Source organism: Palaemon carinicauda, chromosome 1, assembly GCF_036898095.1.
Source record: "Palaemon carinicauda isolate YSFRI2023 chromosome 1, ASM3689809v2, whole genome shotgun sequence".
NCBI classification, from domain to species: domain Eukaryota; kingdom Metazoa; phylum Arthropoda; class Malacostraca; order Decapoda; family Palaemonidae; genus Palaemon; species Palaemon carinicauda.
Window position 1 is genome coordinate 15,324,166 of NC_090725.1, and position 12,308 is coordinate 15,336,473.

General features: G+C 35.5%; 1 protein-coding gene across 3 annotated transcripts in view; it reads left to right on the forward strand.

Annotated features, from left to right (window-relative positions):
• Positions 1 to 3,840: 3,840 nt before the first annotated feature.
• LOC137647063 (protein mono-ADP-ribosyltransferase PARP12-like) overlaps positions 3,841 to 12,308 on the forward strand; it is a 52,725-nt gene continuing 44,257 nt past the window's right edge. The window contains exon 1 of one of the 3 annotated variants that reach the window (XM_068380244.1): positions 3,841 to 3,917. The gene's annotated coding sequence lies outside the window, so the exon portion shown is untranslated. Of the gene's footprint in view, positions 3,918 to 11,162; positions 11,336 to 11,371; positions 11,714 to 12,308 lie in introns of those variants that run through there. The other 2 variants (XM_068380237.1, XM_068380230.1) reach the window with 2 other exon arrangements.

The window sequence follows — 12,308 nt, forward strand, 5'->3', positions numbered from 1 at the left end:
CATTTGCGTCTACACCTCCATAAGCATCAAGGTCCATCAACAGAACTTTAATTTCACGAGATCGAAAAGCTAAATGGATTAGTTTCGCTTCAGGAAAACAGGAAGGAGGAAGATCAAGTTTCTCATTACTTTGCTCACTGTCAAACACATCAGCCCAAAAGGGTTGCTTTTTCCTTTGGACAATGAGCGACAGAGCTTAAACATATGTTATGAAGGCGACAATTGCCTGATTTTTCCTCCGAAAGTAGTGACAATTTAAAGAAAGAAATTTTCTTTGAAATGAAGGACAAATGTTTTAGAAGGGATGATGATATAGGTGGTATAAGCCTGCCAACCTCCCATGAAGTTCCTCCTTCCATCCCACCCACAACATGCCCCCCTCCCCCCCCTCTTCTACGGTCCCAATAAGCCAAGGCATCGGGACAAAGTGAAGAGAATGATGACTGGAACAAATGAGATGAGGAGCTTGATCTTAATGAATTGGAAGGGAGAGAGGCATTTGATGTAGATCTATTCAAGCAAATATGAATGGGAGGGGACTCAAACAGTGATGAGGAATATAACCTCAGCCTGACTCTGCCCATCAGGTGTGGGAGGATTGATGCCTGTATACGCTGCTGCTGCTACAAACAAGTTGGCGGAGAGCGAGAAAGCAGTGTGGCAGAGGGCGAGCCTGAGAAGCAGTAATGCCAAATGCCCACAAGTCAGCTGATCAGGACAAGGAAGCTGGTTGGGCTATGGACACTTCTCCTACCCCGCCAGTGCCCATCACAAGTACTCCTGGGTTACAGGGCAATCTAGAATACCTGACTTTGGTGCTGGCTTCTAGCAACTGTTTTTTTACTAGACATTTACTAGTTTCCCGTGCAAAACAAAAAATATCCATATAAAACAACAATTTGCAGGTATGCCATTTTCATCTCTCAATTCATGGTTTCCAGTGCCTGCAAAAGCAATGGCACAGTATCTGGCCCTTGTTGTCCTTATTGGGGTCATTCAAAAACAATCATTGTGGGTCTATTGGTTATTATTATTATTACTTGCTAAGCTACAACACTATTTGGAAAAGCAGGATGCTAGGGGCTCCAACAGTGAAAATAGCCCAGTGAGGAAAGTAAACAAGTAAAATTAAATTCTTAAGAAGAGTAACAACATTGAAATAAATATCTTTTATATAATCTATAAAAACTTTAACAAAACAAGAGAAAGATAAACAAGACAGAACAGCATGCTCGAGTGTACCTTCAAACAGGAGAACTCTAACCCAAGGCAGTGGAAGACCATGGTACAGAAGTTCTGACACTACCCAAGACTTGAGAACAATGGTTTGATTTTGAAGTTTCCTTCTCCCAGAAGAGCTGTTAACCATAGCTAAAGAGTCTCTTCTACCCTTAACAAGAGGAAAGTTGCCACTGAACATTTACAATGCAGTAACCCTTTATGTGAAGAAGAATTGTTTTGGTAATCTCATTGTTGTCAGGTGTATGAGGACCGAGGAATAAAAGTAAAGATTAGGCCAGACTATTCGCAGTGTGGGTGTGTAGGCAAATGGAAAATGAACCGTAACCAGTGATAAGGATCCAATGTAGTGCTGTCTAGCCAGTCAAAACTCTCTAGTCGTAATATCTCAAAGGGTGGCTGGTGCCCTGACAAATCTACTACCTACCAATAATTTGTTGTATACTTCAGTCTTTATAAGGGCAATGACATCCCAGAGATATTTGTAGATTGCAATGCACTTTTAAGTGAGCAATAACACCGAACCATTGATCATCTCGTGAAAATGCACAAAGTCTTCGAATATATCTGGAGGTGGTTCAGGGAAATTTATACCTTATGAGAGAAGTTAATTGATGAATGGTTGGTATTCTGGAGGTAGAGGCCTAGGTTCAACATGTATAACCGTGCTGGGTCAATGAAATAGGGTTTACAGTTTTCATCAATTCTAATAGGGGCTTTTTTCCATGCAAGAAGGGCTTGTGGCAGTATTTGTGTTGGTAGCCCTGACGAGAAAGGTAAAATGGAAAGTATCTTTGAGACTGGGGGGTGAAGGTGAGTTGCCAGTGCCTACCAACTTTACAAATTAGAGGGACCTATTCAATATCGACTGAATACAAGTGGATTGTGTCTAGTCTAAAGATAAGAATAAATCATCCTATACCCTAACTCGAGCATGTAGTTTACGAGATTATCAAACATAAACTGATATATAATTAACCCAATTTTTGACAAATCTGTATTTGTGTTTGAGGAATAACTTGAGTAGTGTTTGCGCTGAGTGGCAATTCTCATGAGTGGAGGATGCATCCCTTGACATCGTAAGTTGGGAGTGGCCTATTTCACCTGGATAGACTGCGGGGATTATAGAAACCCAATATGCATTAATGCATATCTTCCAGGCCTGTTAAAGGAACCATTAATTTTCCAAAATTTTTGCCACACCTACATTGGAGTATTTTCTGATATACTAGACAGATTTTTGTCACCATATTATCGTGCCTTTTATTGCCTCTTTTCGAACATAGCAGAAATCTTATCAAAATACGGTTTCAATACACTCAATCCTATTGTTATACCAACGAGTTTGTTAATTGCATTTCCCTAACATTAGGAGACCAGTACTCTAATTTTTAAAAAATTTTTTACTCAAAGTTTCAAAGTTTCTAATTTCCTTCCAGTTGTAACCTTTTCTGTTATCAATTGGGTTAATGTATCTGACTACCTTGGACTTGAGTTTATCATTTGTCGGACATTAGTCAAAGGCATAAATTTGTCAGCTGCTTACTTTAAGAGTGCTTATCCTACTTGAAAAATAAGTGATAACTAAGGAAAGTTGATTCCAGAAGAAATTACTGTAACCCATTTTCAGCTAAATTCCAATAGAGAAATTTCTCGTCTCACTTTATGTAATCCTTTTTTTACCTGCTTTCCTCCGTCAAGTCAGTAATTATGAATCATATCATAATTAATATGTAAATGGATATTGTAGCTTCCTCTTTTCTTTTGATGGATTGAAAGTACGCATTCAGATTATCAATGATTTATGCATTCAGTATTTCGTCCCATAAAATTTGAGATGAACTATGAATTATTATTATTATTATTATTACTATCCAAGCTACAACCCTAGTTGGAAAAGCAAGATGCTATAAGCCCAGGGGCTCCAATAGGGAAAAATAGCCCAGTGAGGAAAGGAAAAAAGGAAATAAATAAATGAAGAGAACAAATTAACAATAAATCATTCTAAAAAAGTAACAACGTCAAAACAGATATGTCATATGTATAAACTATTAACAACGTCAAAAACAAATACGTCATATATTATATGAAATTAATTGCCTACTAATTATATTATTTTTTCTTGAATAGATTTGTAGATTTAAATCGGATATATGTTAGTTTAGAGCTTAGGGAAAAGACCAATTTGACAAGCTGAAGCATAAAATCGAATTGATGAAGAAATATTTCATACAAATTATTTCTTCCACTTTGGTGTCAGATGAAGGTTGATAATGTTTGTTGTTAACCACAGACACAGAATTGGAATTCCTGGTTTGCTCTTATTTAAGGATATTCAAAAATATCTTTGGATACTGGCAATGCCTTGCGTTAATACTAAAACACGTTCATTAAGAGGGCTTTTTAAGCAAGGTAAAGATCGATAAGATAGTAGAGAGATACCGCTGGTGCGGCTGTTGTGAGAACGGCCTAAAATATTGGGTAATTGATAAGTTATCAATATTCTCCTTACCGAGAAGAGATAACATCGTAATTTACAATTTCCACGAAAAACTCTTATAGTCAGACATACTGTACATGTCGATAATAGGTATACTCAGAAGTGGGAAACCACAGTTATTGCCTGTTGGGACCATCACCGTTGTCACATTTCGGACATTTCAACCAAACACACACGGGTGATTATTACGATATTCTAAAATTCCGAGATATTTTATTCCTATTTTTAGTCCGGGTGGTTTTCTTAGAAGTTAAAATTCTAAAATGTGTCTAATTTTATTTCTACCTAGATCCAGGACAAAAATGATTGAGTCATGATTGATTTCTTAAGTACATTATCCTATATTTGCTCTAATCATCATGATGCTGTTTAGATAATCTAAAGAAAAAATCATATCCTAGCAATAAAGTATTATTTTTTTTTAATATCCCCATTTACTTCACAACGCAAACATCTGAAAATGTATAAAGAAAAATAAATATATCGACATTGTTTTCAATTACCATATTTTGAAGTATCGTATACTGCGTTTTCTCTTCAACGTTCATTGTTTGCAACAATAGTGTACAGCACTGGTAATTGTGCGGGTGCATTCAACATCCATTTTCAGTTATGATTTGCATAGAGTTTTTAATTGTGGCATTTGGATTGTCTAATATACGAAATTTTGTTTGTCATACAATCTTTGTTTTCCATCACCTAAACAATTCTTAGCCATAAGACTGTGATCTTTTACAATTATGAGTTAAAGTTCGATTGCTTTATAGTACGACTAGTTATACTGCAATTGTTTCTGTACTTGGCTATATAACCATTCGCTATTTGCTTGGTGCTTATTGTATAATACAGTATATGTATTCAAATCATATTATTAATATTAAATAGATTTGATGTTGGTGTTTTAAATTCAATCGAAAGATAAAAGCTTAGAGCCTCTGATATGAATGGTTTGTGAATTAGAGAGAATGGCGATACACTAGTGAAAAGGTAATTGGTAATCCATTTTATTGGGAAGCAGCAAGAGCAAGAGACTTTGAAAGTACTGAAGGGTGCGAGTGGAAGAAGCATTGGGAAGGAAATCCTATAAATCTAGGAATGGGTTGAAAGCAGAAAATAATAATAAAAAAAACACGCTGTGTTTAGTATGTTTTATTGCCAGGCTGATTACTTTGTTATGCCGTGTTATGAAGCATCTAATTCTGTAGAAAAATTAATACAGAATATCAAATGCAAACTAACCATACATGGTGCAAACCTCTATGCTGGTTCCAAGCCCAGGTGAATAGTGAATTTGGGTGGCAGGAAAGTCATCCGGCTATGAAAAAGAATATTGACCAATCATTGAATAGTATCAAGAACAGTTACGAACTAATAAATGGATGAGGCCTATCACATCAAGAATGGGCATGGCTAGAGAAGGAAATCTACGAGGTGAAGATTAGAACTGAATATTAGTAGCATGGCCACCCAAAGTGAAGTGGCATTTTTTGTAGAGAAAGAAAGTTAATATCCTATGTGTAGAAGGGACAAGATGCAGAGGAAACAAGGCATATGAGATTGACAGTTGCGCAAAAATTTTATTCAAAAGAGCTCACAAAAGAGAAAAATGTGGAGTAGGATTTGTCCATAGCAAGGAAAGGAAGGAAAGTTTAGAAGAGGGGACAAATAATTCATTGGATGTGTTCTAAATAAACACATTAGATATAACCATAAATATATCATTAGAATTCAAGGAGGCACGGTATAAGGGTACCACACGCTTACAATTGGTGCAACAGTGATTGCTATCATACCTGACTTGCTCCACTTGACCAATACACAAGTCTTGCTAAAATGATGTCAGTTCATTGTATCTATCGTCTGATTAATACCATGGCTAGATAACTGGTTGCACATGTTTTAAATTATTGTTTTATTAATTTTCCACATTGTTTTCCATGAAACTACAACTACTACTTCTGAGAAGAAGTGATTGAAGATGAAAATAGTAGGAAGGAGTTGGTAGAGAAGCAAGAAGAGGGAGCAAACTTACACCATCTTTACCTTGTCAACCGTCTTGCTGTGCTACCACCAGAGGAATCAAGGTCTTGGAAACCAACAATGATGGTGGTCCTATGGAGGAAGAAGTCTCAGCTGCAGCTACAGCTACACCCTCTACACTGGGGATTACTGTTAAAAGTGGAGCACTGGGAACACTTACTGACACTGGCACTACACTACACTGTGCAAGGGACATCATGAGGGGTGCACTGGCAGTGCCTGGCGTACCCACAAAGCTCTGACAGATGGAATTCCAGGAATTACTAAAGATTCACTACTCTTCAAAGAATGGTAGACATTATCAATTATTGACAGCTATTGGCAAAGTCCTTAGCTCAACAAGTGTATATTCCTCCAAGAGGAAGGATACTACCACAGTATGGGTAAAGTTATCCTCCAGCACTGATCAGATAGAGAGGCTTCATTTTCAGAAGAGCGTAAACAGCACCCGTCATAAGGAAAAGACTGTGAACAGCCATGTCCCACAAAAGGCACATACTGTATGTTAGTTCACAAATTAAACAGATTTTGTCAATTTCTTACCTTTCATGGCACATCCTCATGTCATAATTGAGTGTGCTAATAAATCAAAATAAAGATAATGTTCCAATGCCAAAGTGAAAAAGGATTAGTAGCAGCAACATATCTTTTCTCAATACTGCCGAACCCAAAAGTGGCTTGACTTTATCAGGCAGGTAGGTAGCTCTCGTACACCAACTTATCATTACCTACCGTGACTGTCATGTTAAGGATTCAACAGCCATTCCATCTTTCACTGAACTACTATATCCTATTAAAAAGGACAAAAAGTGTGTTTTACGTTGGAATAAATACGATATAAAAGAAAAAAAGTAATTAGACAGGAAATGTATATGAACTATTATGAACTGGAGGTAAAAATTTATTGTAAGATTAATTGGGAAGATGAACGGGTATATTCCATCAGTTCTTTTGGAGCTAGTTATTTGTCTGTCCAGAATCATTAGCCACAGTCCAGCCATGACCACTTGGACTTGGTTCAACAGTTTCAGATTTGAGAACTCAATTCTACAATGCTGCTTGGTCATTTCTTACTTTGTTGTTGTTACTTGCGGCTCATCACTGTCACCAGATGGAGCTGGTGGAGGTTCATAAGTGTGAACTCTGTATTGCATGAGGATGTCATTTGTATAGCGGGTCGTGTTACTGTCGCTGAGAGCTTGCTCATTAAAATCATTATTATCCCAGCAGAAAGTTGTAAACACTTCGCATAATATTACTTGGCCATAATACCCCACCTTTCTAGTTTTTACCTGTTTCTGGGCCAAAGCCGATTCTAGCTCAAGCAACTCATGGTATGAAATTGTGATCAAATCTGTTAAAATGGCCATGACCTGGGAGCTTCATATCAGATTTTTGATGGCCATGCATAGAAAGACAAGCTTTGGTGTTTTAACTCTCCCCCCTTTAGACACTGTTGATGAGATCCTGTTCAACAGCCATCTCTCTAAGTTTGTGTAAATCAGGTTCCTCTGTCTCCATTTCATTCCAACCAAATTTGTCTCGGGATATCATATGAACAAGGAAGTTTTAAACTGGTTCTGGCAAATGAGCTTTATCTAATGTCGCATCAGTTGAAGAAATATCTCTCTGCCTTTCGATTTTCTACTTCTCTAGTTCGTATCACATGGTAGAGGTCTGCCCGGGCAATAGGACTAGGGATTGTTATCGTCATCTATTACACAACATAGATTATGTCAAGTCTACTTAATTACTTATTCGTTTAATAGTAATTTAGCAAAGAAAATATCAAAACAGCAACATTGACAGAAAATAATAGCCAGCAAACATTAACAATAACTATATTTGAGATTAAATATAGGTGTTTACAATATTTCACAAGATTCACAAAATGCTCGCAGTTTACCAATTGAATGATAATTAAAAAAAAAATCGTATAGTGATTTGGGCCTTTGCTTCATAAGTTTCTATGAGTTGAGAGACAGATGACGACAAATCTCAACTCCAAATTTTGAAGGACTATTCAGGTCATAGTTTGAGATATATAAGGTGATAAACAGGAACACGGCTTTTTTTTTGTCATATTTGATCTTCCAAGTATTCCTTTTCTTCCAAAAACTGTAAAGCTGTAAATGAAGTACAAAATTCCAGGTCACGGCAGGTCTAGCTGAAATGTCTCCTCCATAGCAATATTTGCTCTGATAAAAACGAATCAAGTCTCTCCTCCAATGCACAGGAGTTTTCTCTGTATACCAGGGACTCATTCTCTCGAATGTTCCTGTAAGACTCTATAATGTCCAGGGCTAATATTACAAAACATAGGCATGAAAATAGACCAGACTAAATATTCTTGGTACCACTTGAAACAAAGTTTATATGCTTCTACACATCTCAGAATTCAGAATGGCCAATGCCAAGCAAAATAATATGTTGTAATATGCCTGCCAAACACGTCCAAAGTTGACCCCACCCCCTGCTCTGGAAAAGGTAATGAATGAATCTAATTTAGAATGAAAAATATCCTACAAAGTGCAAAGTGTCCATAGCCAGACATACGGATTGCTGCATTAGGCCCACCTGAAACAACATAATTGGCATAAAAAGTTGGCAAGACCTAGATACCACTTGAAACAAAGTTTATATACTTCTATACATCTCAGGAAGTTCAGAATGATCAACGCTAGAAAAGTTATTATGATTGCCAGACACGCCCAAAGTTGACCCACACTTTCTACTCTGGAAAACTTTATGTAGATAATACATAAAAGGTACTGAAGGAAACTACTTTAGAATGAAAGATAACATCTTATAAAGTACAAAGTGACCTTTGCCAGACATACTGATTACTGCATTAGGCCCGCGGAAAAAAAAAATGAATAAGCCTAAAAAAATTGGCCAGACTAAATATTATTGGTACAACTTAAAACAAGGTTTATATATTTCTCAAAATCTCAGAGTTCAAAATGCCTTATGCCAGTCAAATTATCTGCTGTATCATACCTTCCAGGCAAAATTTTAACGCACCCTTCCCCACCCTCAGCTGTGTAAAAACTGAGCTAAATAAAACATAAAAGGCATTGGAAAAAACTACTGTAGCCTAATTTAGAATGAAAGATAAAGTACTAAATGAAACTTTCCAGACGTAGTGACCACAACAGACACCGTAAAAAGGAGGCCTCGACATTTTGGTTGGATCAAAGATTATTTATACAAAAATTGTCTTCCTCGGATTGAAACTCGGCCATAAATGTATTTTTTCTTTCTTTTTTTCCGGAAATTTTTTTGAAACGTGAAATCCCTGGATACTTTTTTTAATTTATTATCTCTTATATATGCTACATAATATGAAAATTTCCCAGTGCATATTTAGAAAGGGGCTACAATTACTGTAGCATGTACATCGTCAGTTTAGATGACATATTTGCTTTTGTGTTTCATATTACAAAGATATCCTTAGTAAATAACATTCATATAGTTGTTATTGTCAACAAATCTCATAATTGAATATCATCGTCATCTCCTACGCCTTCCTACGTCTATTGACGCAAATACTGTATAGTAAATTAAATATATTGACTACACATATACAGGACAATTCAGTAATAGTTTTATCCTAATCATGTATTACATCAGGGTTTTTTGTTTTGTTTTTCATAATTTTGATATTACTCTCTACAACTCAAAAAATACTGAATCGTATCTAGTTATGTGCCTCATCCGGGAAAATTATCTAATAAGTTTCAACGGAATGTTCGTATTTACCTAGTGTATTCATATTTTCTAGAGTTAGCTTTTCATTAAACAAGCAGAAAATTCTTTATTTCATTTATTTTGTCACAACAGCTGTTTCACCAAAGATATACCCTTAAAAAATGAATGAAGATATCTTAATTTACTCGACATAAAAAGCTTATTTGCAAATCAGTTGCCGGATTGTTCTTTTCATGTTTTAATGCAAATCCAAATCTGTGATATCAAAGGCGATTGTAAAAAAGAATGAGAAAAAAAAGGTTGACAAGAATTAGAACATACAAAATACACAGACTTTTGGACAAAGAACACAATTAGAAAGGCAGAAAGATAAATACCCTTTTTGGCGAAGACTTCTTAATGCCATGCCCAATTACTTTTTTTTTTTTACTTTGTTTACACATTTATGTTAAAAAACAAAAACGGCAAGTCAATTAGGAAGTAAAAGTATGATGATGAGAACTGCCATGATGAACAACAGTAAGCAGTAAATTCGGGAAACCTATCTCAATGATTTCATAATGTTTGCAATGTGTTTTATAATCAAAACTGTAGTAAAATTATAAACTATCATGGGTGTTTTATTTAACATCTTAAAGGATAAAAAGATAACTCAAAATAACATCCCGCTCCATATAACAGAGAGAGAGAGAGAGAGAGAGAGAGAGAGAGAGAGAGAGAGAGAGAGAGAGAGAGAGAGAGAGAGAGAGAGAGATGAGTGAGTACTATGGGTATAGGTAAGAGCGACTTATAAATGAAAGATGGCTCCATAAAAACAAATGGCCAGACTCTTTTTACAAATTTCTATCCCTGTATTAGCTCGCACAAATACATACTATTTTACTGGGAATTATTGAGAAATACATATGCTAAGTATTCAACTTTTCGTAACTGTCAAACCTTTATATGTTTATTGTATTTATATATCAATTCGTTAGTCAACGTTATAAGAAATTGCTACTTTTCCATGATTTCTAAAACACGCTGAACGTATATAAATAAACTCCATGATTATTATTTATTGAAGCCATTATTTGTTATGTGTTGAGCTTATTGCTTCCATTCATTCTAGAATTGTCTCCGTAAGAGGATAAATATAACTATGTTCAATAGGCAATCAATTAAACGACTGAAATAATTTTTCTTTCGAAAGAAATGTGCTTGCCGATTTTAAAACGTATTTCTCATCTATTTTTTTTTTTACTGAGATTATATTTAAATACCACAGACCAAAATTTAAAAGTTAGAAATCTTGTATATAATATAGAGATATTGTAATTATCAAATATTTTGTACAAAAATATTCAATCAAAACCTTTCTACGAAATTTTAGTGACGTATGATGACGTCATATCAAGGGTAAAGTTGCACTTTTTCGATGGTTATCTTGTTAAAACCATGTCTTTTTGTTCATTATGGCGCTTAAATATTGATACAGTTATAAAATTCTACAGCGTTAATATAAGGCCAATTTTAATATAGAAAATTATCCTGCATGTTTACTTTACTATCTTTGTTATGTGGTAAGTGTTCATGACTCACAGATGTTGCACCACGACTCCCGACCGCGTCGCGTATGAAGGGCGGAGTCTGTATCGCTACGTCAACAAGTCTGTGTTCAAAAACTGTGAGTCTGTGACTGTGTATTCAGTGATATGCTATCTGATAGTAGTATTATCTCAACTCTCAAACTGTATATTTAGATACATATAAGAACGGAATGCTCTGCGATTTACTCTCATGTGATCAAAGACAGTGAAGGGTTGGTCTCGTGAAAGCTCTAAATCTAATTATAGCAACTGAACGGTAAGGTCTCAAAACTATACTGTTTTGTTTATGTTACAAAGCCTACATATCAGTATCTTATTTTTGTGTTAATTTTTGTTTATGCTGGTGTAAAATATAAAGCTGTTTGGAACAGTCTAACTTAGTAACTAAATTGTTGATTGAAATGATATAAAGCAAGCAAACAGGAAACTACGTCATGCTTGCAATTGCAACTGGTACTTGTGCGGCTGTGCCGTTGCTTGTGAGTGAACGCTTGCTGCATTATCGGAGACGGAGTGAATCAGTGAATACCAGCCATTCAATGTTGTGGTCGTGCTTGCATTTCTACGCCAAAACGGAAGGAATTGCCATCTCTTTTGCTCCTGTTGAATTTACCTCATTGGTCAAAGAACAAAGGTAAAACGCTATCTCTAGAATAGAAAGGATTATTCGCTAGGGAAATATTAGTGACGCAATTAAAGAAAATTTTACTTGTTATTTGTGTTGTTATTGTTGACATTGATCGCCTATTTTTTATATTTTTATTAGAAAGTATCGTTTTGCCGGAATGATAATAAAACCGATGGTTTTTTTTTTTTTTTTTTGTACTCCACCGATTACAGTTTATTTTTTCACATCTTTTCAGTGTTTAATTCTGTTTTATGGTGGAGAATTCAAGGTTAACGTGGTTTTTTGTGTATTGTATGTGGCAACTGGCAACAGTTCCAGGCCATATATATCTTGGCAGAAGTTGGCATTTTAAACCCAGTCAGCCAAGTATGAATTCCGGCATTCATATTGAAAATACACTTTTGTATAGAAATACCATGAAGTGTGTGTGTACAACTCTGTGAATGATAAGATAGGTATATATAACCGGTCAAATGAGATTATCTCAACTGCTGTGCCCACAATTGAGTGTTATTCACGTGGCAGTGAACTTTTGTATGTTTCTTAGTGTTTCATTTTATAAAGTGATAGTATAATGTTATATTTCTGTTATGTTTTATTG